Source organism: Physeter macrocephalus, chromosome 9, assembly GCF_002837175.3.
Source record: "Physeter macrocephalus isolate SW-GA chromosome 9, ASM283717v5, whole genome shotgun sequence".
Lineage (NCBI taxonomy): Eukaryota > Metazoa > Chordata > Mammalia > Artiodactyla > Physeteridae > Physeter > Physeter macrocephalus.
This window is the reverse complement of record NC_041222.1, coordinates 71,719,989-71,735,929: the sequence shown is the minus strand read 5'-3', so window position 1 is coordinate 71,735,929 and position 15,941 is coordinate 71,719,989.

Below are 15,941 nucleotides of genomic sequence, written 5' to 3'. Positions count from 1 at the left end.
TATAATCTAGGGTTAATAGAATGCATCTAACTTTTATAAATTGAGGACTTGGATCACAAATATAAAATGTAAAGTTATGATGATAATTAGTAGAATAACTAAAAATGTTTAATAGTTAACATGAAATATATGTATAGCATCTGAAAAATACATTAATATCAAATATGTTCACTTATAGTTCATAGGATTTCAGATGATTTCTTTGATTTTTAAAAATTTATGTATTTCTATATTTTTGCAATTTATAGCCCTGTAAAAATGACAAAATTATTAACTTTAAATGTGTTCATTCTTATAAAAAACAATGCTTTTAGTTCTCAAAACTTTATAGGATTTTCTAAGAAATGACGATAGCAAACTGTATAATCTGCTAACACCTGTCTAGCCTGATCTCTAGTGGTGGTATAAAAAAGAATAAAAAAGTCATGTGCTGGGGAAAAACATTTATCAACAATAATTATAATTTAATGTCTCAAGTATGAAAACAACGTTACATACACATTTTATAGATACTAAAAAGAAGAATAATCTAATGGTGAAAGGCAGTTATAGTGACCAGGGGTAATCAAGAGAGCCTTCACAAAAGATGTGAGAATTCACTTGTGTTTTAAAGGAAGAAAGAATTTCATTATTTGAAGAAGGGAAGAAGAATATTCAAATGGCATACCATATAAATAGATGTTTAAAAGCTTAATTCACAGCATGAGGAGATGGGTATCAGTTAATTAGTAGGTTACTAAGGTAATTTTTTTATATTGAAAATAAAGTATTATTCAGTTGAATTCAGGTTTAATTGCCTGCTGGGATAAAAATCTAGGATATATGCCCTAGTCAAAAAAAAACATGAGGATTGCAATTGGTTACCACTGTATACCTAAATGAGTAGAATGCTTGATAAAATAGTATACACATTAGCCAAATTAAAAAAAAAAAATCTGTCTTTACCAACTGTTGATGTAGAGGAGCCAGGCTCTCATACACTACTGGTGAAAGTATAAAACAATACAACCACTTTAGAAAATAGACTTTAAAGTTAGACAGTGTTCTTAAACATATTTTCCTGAAAATTCATGCAATTCACTCTTCCCTAATAATCATGAATATGGAATTGCTGTATGTTCTGTTCTTTATACTGTTATATTTCAACCATACACAAATCATTTATGCTTCTACATGTTAAATTTTATACATAAATGGTTGCACATTCCACAGCATATTTTGTGTAAAGATCTGCTACATACGGCAATGTTCATTTAAAAAGCCTCAATAATCTGAAAATATTATTTGAATAATGCACTTTATCAAGGTTCCAAACCATTAAAATATCCCATTCTCTGGCTAAATGTGAATAATGAATAACCTCAAGTTTGAAAATAACAATTACTGAGTGATCTTAACATCAGTTAGCCTTTGCTCTAGTGAGTTAAGGATTACATGGCAGAATGACTTCTTAAGTCTCAAAAGAATGGAAAGGACTCTGTCCTCAATGTACCAGAAAACCCATTCTAGAGAGACAAATATTAGCATCCAATCTAGCTGTGCCAACATCTGTCTGCCTGTCCTCTGGGGAAGAATAAATGTTAAAGAAAAGATGGCAGTTAATAGAAACACTGCTAAGAAAATTGTGCAAGATAAATAGACAGCAGCATTAAGAGAAATTCTCTTTTGCTGAGAGTTGTAATTGTTTTATAGATGGATATTATTTACTGATTTAAACTTATCTCCACTGTTTAAAAATATTTTATAAATTTACCACATTTTCTTCCTGATTTTATGATACATACCAACTTGTAAAATTTTTGCTTAACCCAAACTCTATTTTAGTGACAACGTATATACCATTAGGTATTTTTAAAAGCAACATTATTCGCAAGTAAGATAAATTGTGTATTCTGAATAATATATTTCTTATAAATAAGCAAACATTATTTTTAGGAAATATTTAAATAAGCAAAAATAATATATCACAAATTATATTCATTCCAAATAATGCTGAATCTGAGTTAGTGTTATTAGTTTCAAGTAATCTGAATTTTTTCAATACATATAATCATGTTTGAACAGTGCACATGATTAACTGTATAAAAGGAATTGGAAAGGAGAAAAAGAGTTTTCTTCTATAGATGAGTGATCATGGATTTTATTCTTGAATTTACCATTAACCCACAGAGTAATTTTTATCTCCTTCCTTTACACCTGCAGGTTTCTGATAATCTTACATTGCTTGTCTTTAAGGTCAGCTGTTATGATTTAGTCTTTATGTATATACTAAAACTCAATGTAATATTTAATACATATTTAGATAAAGCTTTAATAAAAACTAGCTTATCACTAAATCAGTTAAATCACATAATCAACCTAAAACTTGTCTTAATGCCAAGGACCGTTGAAGCTTGCTGCCTTAAACTATATCTTGCAATTTGAAACGCAAGAGATATAAGAACAATTCTTATCAGTTATATAAGCATCATTGTGTCACTGTATCCAGGTTGGCCCATTTATAGTTTTAAATATTTAAGAAAATACACTATCCATGGGCACTCTATAATGCTAATTCAAGGGCCTGCATTCATTTTGTTGGCTATACCTCTAGTTTACTATTTTTTAGAAGTGGGGTTAAAACTAATATAAAGCAAGCTCTGCATATTTTTATTTTTCTGTGATTTCCTGGGCCATTACTGTGATCTATGTATCGATAGAATCATGGACCAAGTCTCTCTGATCAGTGGCAAAGACCATAGCATGTTACATAATAAAATGCAGTTCATAGCTTTCTTACAGCATATTTATTTTAAATTAATATTCAGTAGCTTCTGAATCCTTGGCACCCAGAAAAATTGAATGCAAAAGTCAGTTGCAAGTAAATGCCATTATGTCCTTATTGGCATATTCACATTCACTACTGCAAAAAAAAGATGATGAGAAATATCCCAGGTTTTAACCATTCACAGCCAGATGTGATGCAGATAAACAGCCTGGGTTTTATCCTGAGAAATAAGTTAGTTAGTTTGTGCAAATAAGGTATAGATTGTAACCTTAAGTAGCGAATAAAATGTCCTAAGAAAGAAAATGTGAATGTATAATCATTCTTGTTTAGTCTAGCAAAACCTCACTAACTCACACCTCCTGAAGGGAATCCTAATCAATAGTGGTGAAAAAAAATTATAATATGAATTGTAAGTACATTAGTGTGAGCCTGATACTCATCTTTTATTGACGGTATCTGAATAAATAAAATAAATTTAATTAACATTAAATGCAATATATGCATATGTGTATGTATATATATGGTTTATATATAGCACATATATATTTTCTCAGCAGATTTTCCCACACGGGCACTAAAAAGTCCTACATGAACACAGTTGTAAATTATAAGAAATTCTTAATGAATAAGAATTCATGAAATTTCCCCTCTATAAAATGTCAAACTAGAAAGATATTAAGTGGTTGAAATATGGTGTTCTAAAACCTCTATGCATCTCAGTTGAGAAAGAGTGGAATTTTACAAAGTAAAATATATGATTGTTGGTAATTGTTTAGCTTTGAGACTCTTATCCTCCACTCCCTCACATATGGGAATAATAATAATATTATCTTTTTGTTAAGATTGTGACATTTGAAGGACAATATGCATTTAAATGTTTAGCATATATCTGGCAAATAGAAGACACTGGACATAGTATAGTAAATATTATTACTTTTGCTAATATAATACTAACCATTACTATAAGTAGTGGTAGCAGTAGTATACTCGTAGTTACATTTTCTTAGATTTGCAACGTTATAATAGTCCGACTCCCATTTTGATGTTTGACCACTGACTTCTTTTAAGTCTCTCCTTTCCCTTCCCTTTGGCACCACAGGTAGGGATGCTGATAAGAAAGTCCTTGCATGTGCGCGTCTCCTCCTTTAGCACTGATAGGACATTTCTATCTCCCGTGCACATGAACGTGTTCCCAGTCCAACCTCCTTGACACTGTAAAGGCCCAACTCATTCCCTCTATTTTGCCCAAATGGGCCCAAACCTGCTTGTACGTGACCAGCTCTCCCCAGGCATTCCTTGTATGAGTTATAAACTTTCAAATTCTTTTGGTGTGTGGAGTGTCACCAACATTGACAACTGAGAAATTTCAAGTGTTGGTCCATTCTGCTTTGATGAAGTGACCGAAACGATGACTGGCAACTCAGGAGGATGCTCTAAGTTGTAACCACCTCTCCTTTGAGATCTTTCTCCTCTGGATCTCAGCTTACTCTGCACATAGTGCATGGGATGGCTCAGCTGCTTGTTGGTGATCTTGCATTTTGAGTTGTGCTCCTTTTGTCGAGTCCTCTTGAGCTTCTTTTAAAATAGTTCTGACTTAAATCAGAAGTTTTGATATTTGGCACTTAAGGATGAGCACAGGATTAGGCTGTCCTTCAGATATCCCTGGGTCATGCATCTCAGCCCAGACCTATCTGTGTGACACTGAGTGGATTGCGTGTCTGTGACTGTTGCTAGGCTCAGGGAAGAGACTCTTACTCTGTAATCGTTTGCCTGTGTGTCTCAGCCATGTATTGGCCTCCATTCTAAAGAGTGCTCAGGAAAAAGACTGTTATACCCTGTGCAATATATGAGCCCATTAGGTTAGTCAAGAAAAAGAGAGTCAAAAAAAAAAAAAAAAAAAAACGAAGAGTGAACCAGCTCTTTCCAGGCACCCAGGTATGACACTAAATTAATGACATGCTCCTGCCAGGAGATTCACTGGACACTCTCACGGGAACAAACAAATGCTCACTGTTGCACTTTCAGAGAAGGGGTGGGCTATTGCCCTACACATGGTTCAGGCACCTGCCATCTTGGTAAAATTCTTAGGCATCATGTGATCCACTGAAGGTTGCTTCCTTCCTAAAGTAGCTAAAAGTCATCTCCTATCATTGTCAGCACAACCTCTGTCAAGTAGGCCCCACACCTGCTAGGTCACTTTGACTTCTGTAGGCAACATATTTACATCTTTACATTTACATATACTGCTAAGGACTATTTTTGAGGTCGCGCAGAAATCATCCCACTTTGAACAGGGCCCAAGAGTCAATACTGATGGCCATACTGCAGGCCCATCTTTTAGTACCTTCTGGAGATTCCTCTATGGAGAAAGCTCTTGCAACTAACTATGTTCCTATGCTTCTTGGATTCTCTGGACAACTCTTGGTGGCTGCACATTGCTTCTCATGTGAAAGTCTGCTTCCTTAGCTCCTGGACTCATGATATTAGAGCAACAACTGCTAGTTAACACATTGGACCCTCTTAGAAACTGAGGTTCTCACAGGACTTGAACCTGTGGCACTCTTCAGTCTGCTGTTCTCTATGTTGTGGGTTATGGTAACAGCACCCCACAAACAGCACAGCCACAGAGGCTTCCTTGCTGAAATGGAGATTGCAATTACAGGACAAAGCCAAATCCGGGCTGTCTGGCATATTCTACCAACAGGATGAAATGATCTCTCCTGTGCTTCATCCCTTAACAAGTATCACAGTGTTCGAGGAGGTCATCTCTCTCCTAGACTACTTGGCCACCTGGGGAGCCTCTTGGGGTCAACTGAGTGACCAGTACATAGATTCATATACTTCAAGGGCAGAAGTAACACATGACAGAGCTCACTAGAGAACTGCTGCTTTTCATCCCTGAACTAGAACATCCTTGATAAGGAGGGAATCCAAGATTAAGCACAACAGACCAAACTCCAGACAGTTGTACTGGCATTGGAGGATGCACTAGCCAACAACTGACCCAAACTACCCATCTTTAAGACTCCTGGGCCATTGTCAATGGTCTAGTCATTTTGTCTGGCCAGCAGCACGGCAACAAAAATAATTCTGAATTCAAGGCCTCCCCTTCAGGGTTAAGAGAATTTCTTAATTTGGGGAATTCCTTGACTCTCAGGTTGAGGAGATTCAAGGTAAGATCATACTTCTCTTTGCCCACACCAAGGCTCAATTTAATGCTAAGACTGATATAGCATTATGTAAATTCTTGGTTCAAGGTTTTATCCTCCATGGATAATTGGTTTTATTGCCTTTTTGAACTCATTTATTACTTTGCCTCAGATTTCCCCCCTTATTTTGACCTGCACTTTCTGCATTTGCAACTAAATAAATTCTCTTGAGCTCCTGCCCCTAATCAAACCACACTGATCTTGTCCCCACATATACTATATTCTTGCCAATTACACTGTTCTGCTACTGCCATGTGGGACACTGGTGCTGCCCTTGGAATCCACAATGTTATGCAACAAAATTTTTCTGAAAATATATGATTTACATCACTACCACCCTCAAAGTCCTAAATAAGGGGCAATACTTTCTGAGCTTTGGTTGCTGATAGTAGCCTAGCATTGGTCTATTAGCCAACTAAACCTTGGAATTAAAATACTAAAATTAAGTTTGCTATTGATTGGGTACATAGAATCTTGATTCACTAAACTTCTTGCTGCTTGTGAATAAACCATACAGGCAAAGTTACTCAGATGTCCTAACAAATGAGGCAACAGGTTAAAGTCAATAATGTCACTTGGATGTTTGAACAAATGCCCTGAGCACTTGCAGACAACTTCTCCTGGCTCTCCTCAACTATCTCAGATGAGTGAATGCATATGCTCTTCCAGAGCTTCTCATTTCCATTATAGATGGTTGCATATGGTTCCAAAATTTATACTTAAATTCAGCTTCAATTAAGAGATCTCTTTTGATGGTACATTTCAGGTATCAATCAAACATCAGGGGTGAAGACTATGACTCCATTATTGATGTTTGACTGCTGACTTCTTTTCATGCCTCACTCTCAGTTTCTCCTTTGGCCCCATATCTGGACAGACAGATAATAAAGACCAAGCACAAGCACCTCCTTATTTGGTGCAGACTGGAAATTTAAACCTCCCCCACTTGGGAATTTTCTACATTCTCACCTCCTTGCCACTATAAAGACCCCATCTATAACCTCTGTTTTGCCTAAGCCATCCCAAATCTTATAGCCCCTCCCTAGGTCTGTCCACAAGTCCCTCATGTGAGAAATAAACTTTATCTCAAATTATCTTGATGTGTGGAGTGTCATCAATCATTATATCTGAACCAAATTTCAAATGATGTCCATCCTGATTCTTTGAGTAACTACAAAATACAGGTCCATTGAGGCTGAGAAAAACCTTACCATCTAATGGAAACACCATTCTAGTTCAGTAATTTCCAAAGAGAATGTCATAGAGCATAGAGTTTTAAAACATTTTTCAGGATAGATGAGTTGTTAAGTCAAATATTTTTAGGAAACACAGAGGTAAATGTAATTACATACATTCCATAAATGCAGGTCTTCCAGATCCTTTAATATTCTAATGTTACTTATAAATTGGGAAGACAAGTATATACAATGCAAGATTTCACAAATACATTTGTTCATTAAATTGGGACCGATGTTCAACTAAGACCTTCTACTATCACCATAAGGTATTTGTGGTGACATCTATTTTAATTGCTAGTGACCATGCTATATCAAATGTGTTTTATGTGTGTATTTACACATGTATATATGTACTATATACATTCATATCATATATAATACACATGTATATATGTACAATGCATTTGTTGCATATGTATGTAACATATTTAATAATGGCTATATATATTACTCTTTCATGCAACTGTATTTAATAGAGCATGGGTTAAACTAAATTTTCACCAAACATATTTTAAGAAACACTGTTTGATGATTATCCATCCTATGTATTAGTGTTGTCCTCAAACAGTAAAGACACTAGTTTTTAGAAAACTAGTTTTAGAAAATTGTATTTACTTTGAACTGAAATTATCCATTTGACAACTTCTAGGCACTTTCACTTTTTATTTAAAGTTGCATAATCAATGTCTGTTTTATAACAGCCTGTTTAATGTCTATAGCTAGGACTTTACACCAGCCTAAGGGACACATAATCTTAGATAGTTACAATGTCCCAGATGATAATGAACAGTCTCTTTTTAATGAATTAAAACACTCCACTACATTAAAGATCTTGAGAGATTTAAAAACACGCAACTGTCCTCAGAAACTCATATCCTATAAGCTCCTTTTTCCTTCTCTATAAAACCCATAGTGCCTTGTCCAAAAACACATTAAAATGTAGAAACACTTCAGATTTCTAGATAATGTTTGCTACACATCCTTTCTATGTCACAACTCCATTGTTTTATCTTAATTTTCCTCTGAGTGAGTAACAGGGCCCCAGTAGCGATAGGTGTCTCTTGTGCATGTTACTAATTTGACAATCTGAAAGTTCAGTGCACCAAAATGATATGTATGCAAACAATATAAAACTTCATTTTTGTATTTTTATTTCAAAAATACAAAATTTTTATGGCTTAAGGTTATATTATTTTTATTTTTAGAGGTATATATATATATGGTTCACATTGTCTGGCACTTAGACATTAGAAAGTTTACAGATGTTAGTACCTTTGTTGTCACACTTTATATTTACATAATTTAATATTTTAGAGGTGCAAAAGAGATTGAAGAAAATTATCACCCAATGTAAGTGTCATTCTAATTTAGCACTATCAAGAGATTATCCCAAATAAACTCATTTTCTATTAACAGGCAAAAAATGGGTTTCTTTTTAGAATTTATCAATTGAAATATCGATTTGTAATTGTACTTTCATATCTTTTTCATTTACCTTTTACATCGAGCATTAATCTATCAACTGTCCTCATTATATTTTACCCTTTTAATTTTTCTCATCACCCAGATTTTAAAATTCTGTGTACAAGTTTCTCCCCCCACTAAAATCAACTAGAAGCTGCAAGGATGATCTTCCCTTCCATCTTCAGTTTGTATGCTTGCCTGACCTCCCTAAAGAGTAAACTTGTATTTTTACAAGCATTCCTTGTTTTACATTGATTTATTTGTTCCCTGCAATCTGGCTTCTAATTTCAACACTTTCTTAAAATCATTGTACTGAACTGCCTCTGTCAACTCAGCACCACTGCCCCCTTCAGCTTTCTCCTTTGTATTTCAGGGAGAAACCTGAAACTGCGCTTCCCAGAAATTTGGCCCTTAGATTCAGCCAGTAAGAGATATTTCATCAAATACTGGAAAGTGGAAGAGAAATAAATCAAAATTTTGTGATGACAAATTCAGAGAGATAGTTTAGAACATCAGAAGCAGCTTCCCTTGACTTTGGACACTTCCTGAGAAGCACCCATTGTAGTCAGGCATTGAAACCACATTTACTGTGAGTAGAGAGCTTGGAACATAAGCAGCAGCTTCTGTAGAATTCTGAAAGTTTTCATGATGCCATATATATACAGCTGGATTCATTGACTGCAGAAACTTGAGATATTTACACTTTGATATTTCCTGAAAGCAGTCTTCTGTCCCTTTCTCTTTCTGTCCTTCTATAATTTGTGCAGACTCTAATTTTTATATTAAATCATTCTCTAATTAAAATGATTATCTTTGTATGTGATCTAACTCTGAAAAAGTTATCAGTCATCTCCTAATTGTGAAATAAAATTGACTTCCCAGGCTGTTTCTTTTTGTTTCCCAGTCTTCCCAGAATTTAATATCATTGACAAGATCATCATTAAGAAGCTGCTTTTCCCCCTACCCTTTTCATTCCTCTCCCATATACTCTTCTGGTCACCTACCTCTCTTTTAAGCCTAGTTTCTGATATGTTAACTTCTCAAGGCTAGGGTCAGTGAAATATTGATCTATGTATTCCATATGTGTAGGGTTCCTCAAAACAATGCTGTGTTTTTTACTTCTCTCCATTTTCTCTATCATGAAGTCTGGTTCTACTAGCAATTTATGTTGCCTTATCTTTTTAAATGTCTCTATTGGATGATTTTATACATGGTTTAGTGAAAAAACATGGATTTTAGTCAGAAATTCGTGTAGAGTCTGCTGATAACTCTCAGGATTGTATGACCTTAAATAAATTGCCCCATATTTTCATTGAAAAAATACTGAGAATAATGCTACTCACTTTATAATCATGTATGATTAAATAAAAATAATATATGTTACATTACTAGTGAATTGTTTGGCATGGAGTATTTTTAATGAAATGTGTTTCTTATATTTAACAGCATTAACTTTCTTGTTAGTTTTTATAGATATTTATATTTGAATGAAGAAAGAACAAAATACTTTTCTGACAAATCCCATTTTATAAATATCTTTCCTTTCTCATAGTTCAATATTTTTAAGTCTTTCCACACCTATTGATTTACCACCTGTAGAAGGATGTGACACCCATAAGTAGTGATGGCTCTGTTGCTCTACCCTTGAAGTTAAGGTTGAAAAGGTATTTGTAATATACTTTAATTAGCTGCTTATGGCTTGTTGTGAAATTTCCAAAAATATAATACCAATGATTGGGATGTCATATTTTTCACCCCAACAATGTGTAAATTTAGCAGAAGTCATAAAAAGCACTTGATGCTTCTTTTCTGGATCCCACAAATCATAGTAAATTTTCTATTAAAATCAGAGAATTTCTACATTGGACTTGGTACTTTGTTAATTAGTAATACTTTTTTGAAATCTACATTATGGATATGAAACATTATTTTGATGAATATAATTATATTTATTCTTCATAAAGTTTCAGAAGAGTAGCAATCAATCCAGTTTAAATATATCCCAATTCTAATCATCTATATTGGGCATAACATGGAAAAGTTATTTTTAAACTTTAAACGCAATTTTATGATTTTATTGACACATTTACTTTATTATTTTATAACAAGCTCATTTCAAAAGTTAAAAGCATTCAAATAATATTATTCTTAAGGTGAACGATGTTGCAACAATAAACTTCCTATAATTAATACCTTTATCACTTCTGCAATGGTCTATTAAATTTAAAAGCTAATATTATAATGAACTGAGATAATGACACAGCAGACGCATAAATGAAACCTGAGATGAATAATTGATGAAATTAGGGTAAATTGCTAGTGAGTCAACATTTGCTGGATAATTTTTTTAGTGTACACCTGTGCTAGCAGGATTTCAAAATGAAGATTAATTAAGTCTGGAAGTCCTATGCCTGTTTGTTAACCAAATATTGTCCAATAAAAGGATTGTTTTATAGGAAATGGAGGTCCGTAAAAGTCTGACCTAGTCTATAGTATGATGTGGCAGACACTTAGGTCTCAACAAATATTCTGTATTCTCCCCTCTATGCCCCAGCCTCCCTTCCATTTAAAGTGAGACCATGTGACTAGTTTTGTCCATAGATGGAGAGCAGGAATCATATGCATCTCTTCTCGTTTGAGGCACTTAAAAACAGGTAAGCATCCTCCTCCATTCTGTTCTCTTACTAAAGTAAACAAGGAAACCTCAAGCTTAGATGACAATATAAAAAGTTGAAGGGAGCCCGGATCTTGAATGACTGGATAGAGGAGGGTCCCTGTGGACTCACATTGGAATCTGAGGACATATGGAATTAATTTTTATTGTTTCAGTTCACTGATATAGAGATTTGCATTTTGTGGCAATTAGTGTCCATATTTTTCCTGAATACAGATAATTGCAATTAAGTAAAAATATATGACTAAAATCTAGTCCATACTCAGGAAAATTAAGGAAACTTTTGTTACTGAGTCTATGCTCTTAAGAAGTTGAAACCAGTCGGAAGCAAAAATAATCATAATATGAACATTTGGTAGCATTTGTTAGTTAGATACAGAGTATGCTGCTTGTTTTACAGCTAACTCTAGTTTGTTTCTTTGTTTGTTAAGAGATAATAAATGGAAAATTCTCCCAACTCAGAGTCCTCATAGAAACATGGAAATACAGACTCTCAGGAATCCATTGAGCATTAAATGTTGTTTTCAATATTCCTGGAAAACAAAGGAACAGGACAGCATATATGAGGTAGCATCTCACATGATCATAGAAGCAGCATCAACTTTGTTTGAACTGTAGGATTTTTAGTTTTAGTTTTAGGTTTGTTTTTTTTTAAGCATCTTTATTGGAGTATAATTGGTTTACAATGGTGTGTTAATTTCTGCTTTATAACAAAGTGAATCAGCTATACATATACATATATCCCCATATCTCCTCCCTCTTGCATCTCCCTCCCACCCTCCCTATCCCACCCCTCTATGTGGTCACAAAGCACTGAGCTGATCTCCCTGTGCAGGGTTTTAATGACAAAAAAAGTACACAATGTGATTTGATCTAGGGTAACACATATTTATTACATTAGTAGTAAAAAAAAATGTAGAGTGTGAACAGATTCCCCTGAAGTTGTGCAATGTGATGGCCCTTACTACTGGTCCTCTATTTTTAAATCTAGTAAGTTCCTATGCAGTAGTGCTACTGAAGAAAATCTATCTACTTGGTAAAAAACTAATGACTTAATTTGTCCAATTCTCTCATCAAAACAGTATTAGTGTCCTCTGAGCTTATTAACTTCCTGTCTTATTTTATTATCTGTGTGAATACATCCTCAGTGATAACTTCAACTTCTGTGGTAATGACTTTGTAGACTGCATTTCAATCTAGATCTGTCTGTAGAATTCTAGACTCATTTTTCTAACTGCTATCTGAATATTTTCATTAGACTGAACGATTGGACAAAAAACCCAAACTCAATTATATCTACATTGTCAAAATACAATTCTTACAAATGGCATAGTTTATTAGTTGGCATTGATTCATTGGCAATGGAATATTTCCAATAGAATTCTCATGTACCTCTTAGATATCTAGTCAGGGTTTTCTATTTTGTCATTCTCCAGCATATAGAATTTTGTTCTAGTGTTTCTAGGCTTCTAGCAAGCCTCAGCAAAGGGTTTATGTGTGAAATCTAAATTCCAAAGATGAATTCTCCAAAAACATATCACTGTAATAGAGATTAAAATTTCCATTTGACTACCAAAAAAAAAAAAATACAAGACTTTTGGCTTGGAAAGAGAGACAGGATTTAAATTAGCAATCAATTTAAGCAGTATAATCCTTCTAAGTATGGCCACTGTTCCAGTAAATATCTGTTTTTAAATTATAAAACAATAAGTTTATGATGATATATAAAAAGCTTATTTATTCTATGAATAAAATGATGCACAATAAAGCCAGTGGTTTTCATGAAATGGAACTAAAGAATGAAAAACAAATCCTTTTGAAATTTATAACATTAATAGATTTGTCTTAGATTTTCTTTGAATTTTTATAGTATAGATAATTATAGAACATATAAGAACTTTATTAAATTCTAATATTTTTGTGTTAAAATTACAATGCTTGTTTACAGTTATATATATTCTAGAAAGCTTAATAATAAGCAGTTATATAAATTTAACCGTCTTTAGGAAAGAAATGTGTAAGTATTTTTTCACTGTTATAGTCCCCTCACCAAGAAAAGAATCTGCCATTTAGTTTGTTTGATAAATAATTTGTAAATGTATGAATGAAAAATAACTTATCACTGTACTAAGTTCAGCCCTTGTTTTAAATGAAAATTATACTTCAAATAGAAAAATATAAACTCCTATAATAGTGAGGACTTAATGAGCATACCTTTCTGAAATTAAAATAGTCATCTCTTATATTGCTTTCTGTGAACAAAGTGAAAACAAAACCAACACTATTACTTATTTCATTCACCAAGTTAGAAAAATCAAGTACTAAAACACAAGGAGGAGATCATTTGAAGGCTGCCATTCCATCAAAGGAAAAGGTTCATCTTCCAGCATACTAATTTATTCTTGGCTTACTCAGCTTGCTCTTTGGTGACAGATATTTGTAGGTAGACTCATGCAACATTCATTGCAACCCCTTCACCAGTAACTTCCTTTACCAAACCTGGAAAGGGAATACTCCCAAATTCAGTCTCCCTGCATCTGGGTTGGCCATACCACATCGCTGGGGCTAAATAAATGAAAATATTCACATAATTTTTTTCTTTTTCCTTGGAACATGAAAAATATATATATATAAATATATATGTATATGGTACAAACTGCACATGCTGAGAGGGATGCAGTGGAAAGGTAGAAGTAGTCTTATTTTTATTACTTTCTTTAACAGCTACATTATCCTTAGGATTCCTGCTTCAGAATTTTTATTATATGACAAAAATAAAATATATACCTATGTAATCACTTTTTGTCAGATTTTCTGTAATTTTCAGCTTAATGCAACTCTAAATTATTCACTTTTATACATGAAATATATCAGTAATCATTTTTTAATATTTACTTATATCAGAATAAATTTGCAATATACTGATATTGCAAAATATGTACTGCATTGTACAAAATATCTTTGTGTCAGTGTGTTATGAAATATCCATTTACTCCTTAATCTGATGGTAGAGACCTAAGTTTATAAAATACCTGAACAAAGATGGCAGTCTTAACCCACATAGGTGTCTCTCTCTCAATTTTCTTTTTGTTTTCAGTCTTATTGAGGTATAATTGACAAAACTGTAATATATTTAAACTGTGTAAGAGTGATGATTTGATATACATTGTAAAAGTATTTCCAATCAAGTAATACACCCATCACCTCTCATAAATACCTTTTTAAAATTTTTGGTGAGAACACTTAAGATATATTCTCTTAGTAAATTTCAATTTTACAATATAATATTATCAACTGTAGTCACCATGTTATACAGAAGATCCTCAGACCTTATTCATCTTATAATCAAAAGGTTATACATTTTTACAAATATCCCCCTACAACTCAGCAAACCTTCGCAACCACTACTCAGCTCTCTGTTTCTGTAATTAAAAAAAAATATTCCATATATAAATTTACCATACAGAATCTGTCTCTCTGTGTCTGGCTTTTTTTTTTTTTTTTTCATTTAACATACTACCCTCCAGATTCATCCATGTTCTTGTACATGTCATGCATTCCTTTTTTTAAGTTTGAATAATATTCCAATGTGTTTATATACCACATTTTCTTTACACATTTCTTTAAATTGATATTTATGTTGCCTCCATACCGTGGCTATTGTGAATAATGTTACAATGTGTATACGAGTACAGATATCTCTTTAAGGCAATAACTTTGTTTTCTTGGGATATATATCCAGAAGCAGGATTGCTAGATCATATGGTAATTCTATTTTTAATTTTTTGAGGAACCTCGATACTGTTTTCCATAATGATTGTATCATATTATATTGCCACCAACAGGGAATAAGAGTTCTTGTTCCCCAAATCCTTTCTAGAGGTTGTTATCTTTTGTCTTTTTTTTTTCTATACATATTAGTGTATATATATCAATCCCAATCTCCCAGTTCATCACACACCCCCCACCACCACCACTTTCCCCCCTTGGTGTCCATATGTTTGTTCTCTACATCTGTGTCTCAATTTCTGCCCTGAAAAGCAGTTCATCTATACCATTTATCTAGGTTCCATATATATGCGTTAATATACGATATTTGTTTTTCTCTTTCTGACTTACTTCACTCCGTATGACAGTCTCTAGATCCATTGACATCTCTACAAATGACCCAATTTCGTTCCTTTTTATGGCTGAGTAATATTCCATTGTATATATGTACCACTTCTTCTTTATCCATTCGTCCGTCCATGGGCAGTGAGGTTGTTTCCATGACCTGGCTATTGAAAATAGTGCTGCAATGAACGTTGGGGTGCATGTGTCTTTTTGAATTATGGTTTTTTTCTGGTTATATGCCCAGTAGTGGGATTGCTGGGTCATATGGTAATTCTATTTTTAGTTTCTTAAGGAACCTCCACATTGTTCTCCATAGTGGCTGTATCAATTTACATTCCCACAAACAGTGCAAGAGAGTACCCTTTTCTCCACACCCTCTCCAGCATTTGTTGTTTGTAGATTTTCTGATGATGCCCATTCTAACTGGTGTGAGGTGATACCTCATTGTAGTTTTGATTTGAATTTCTCTAATAATT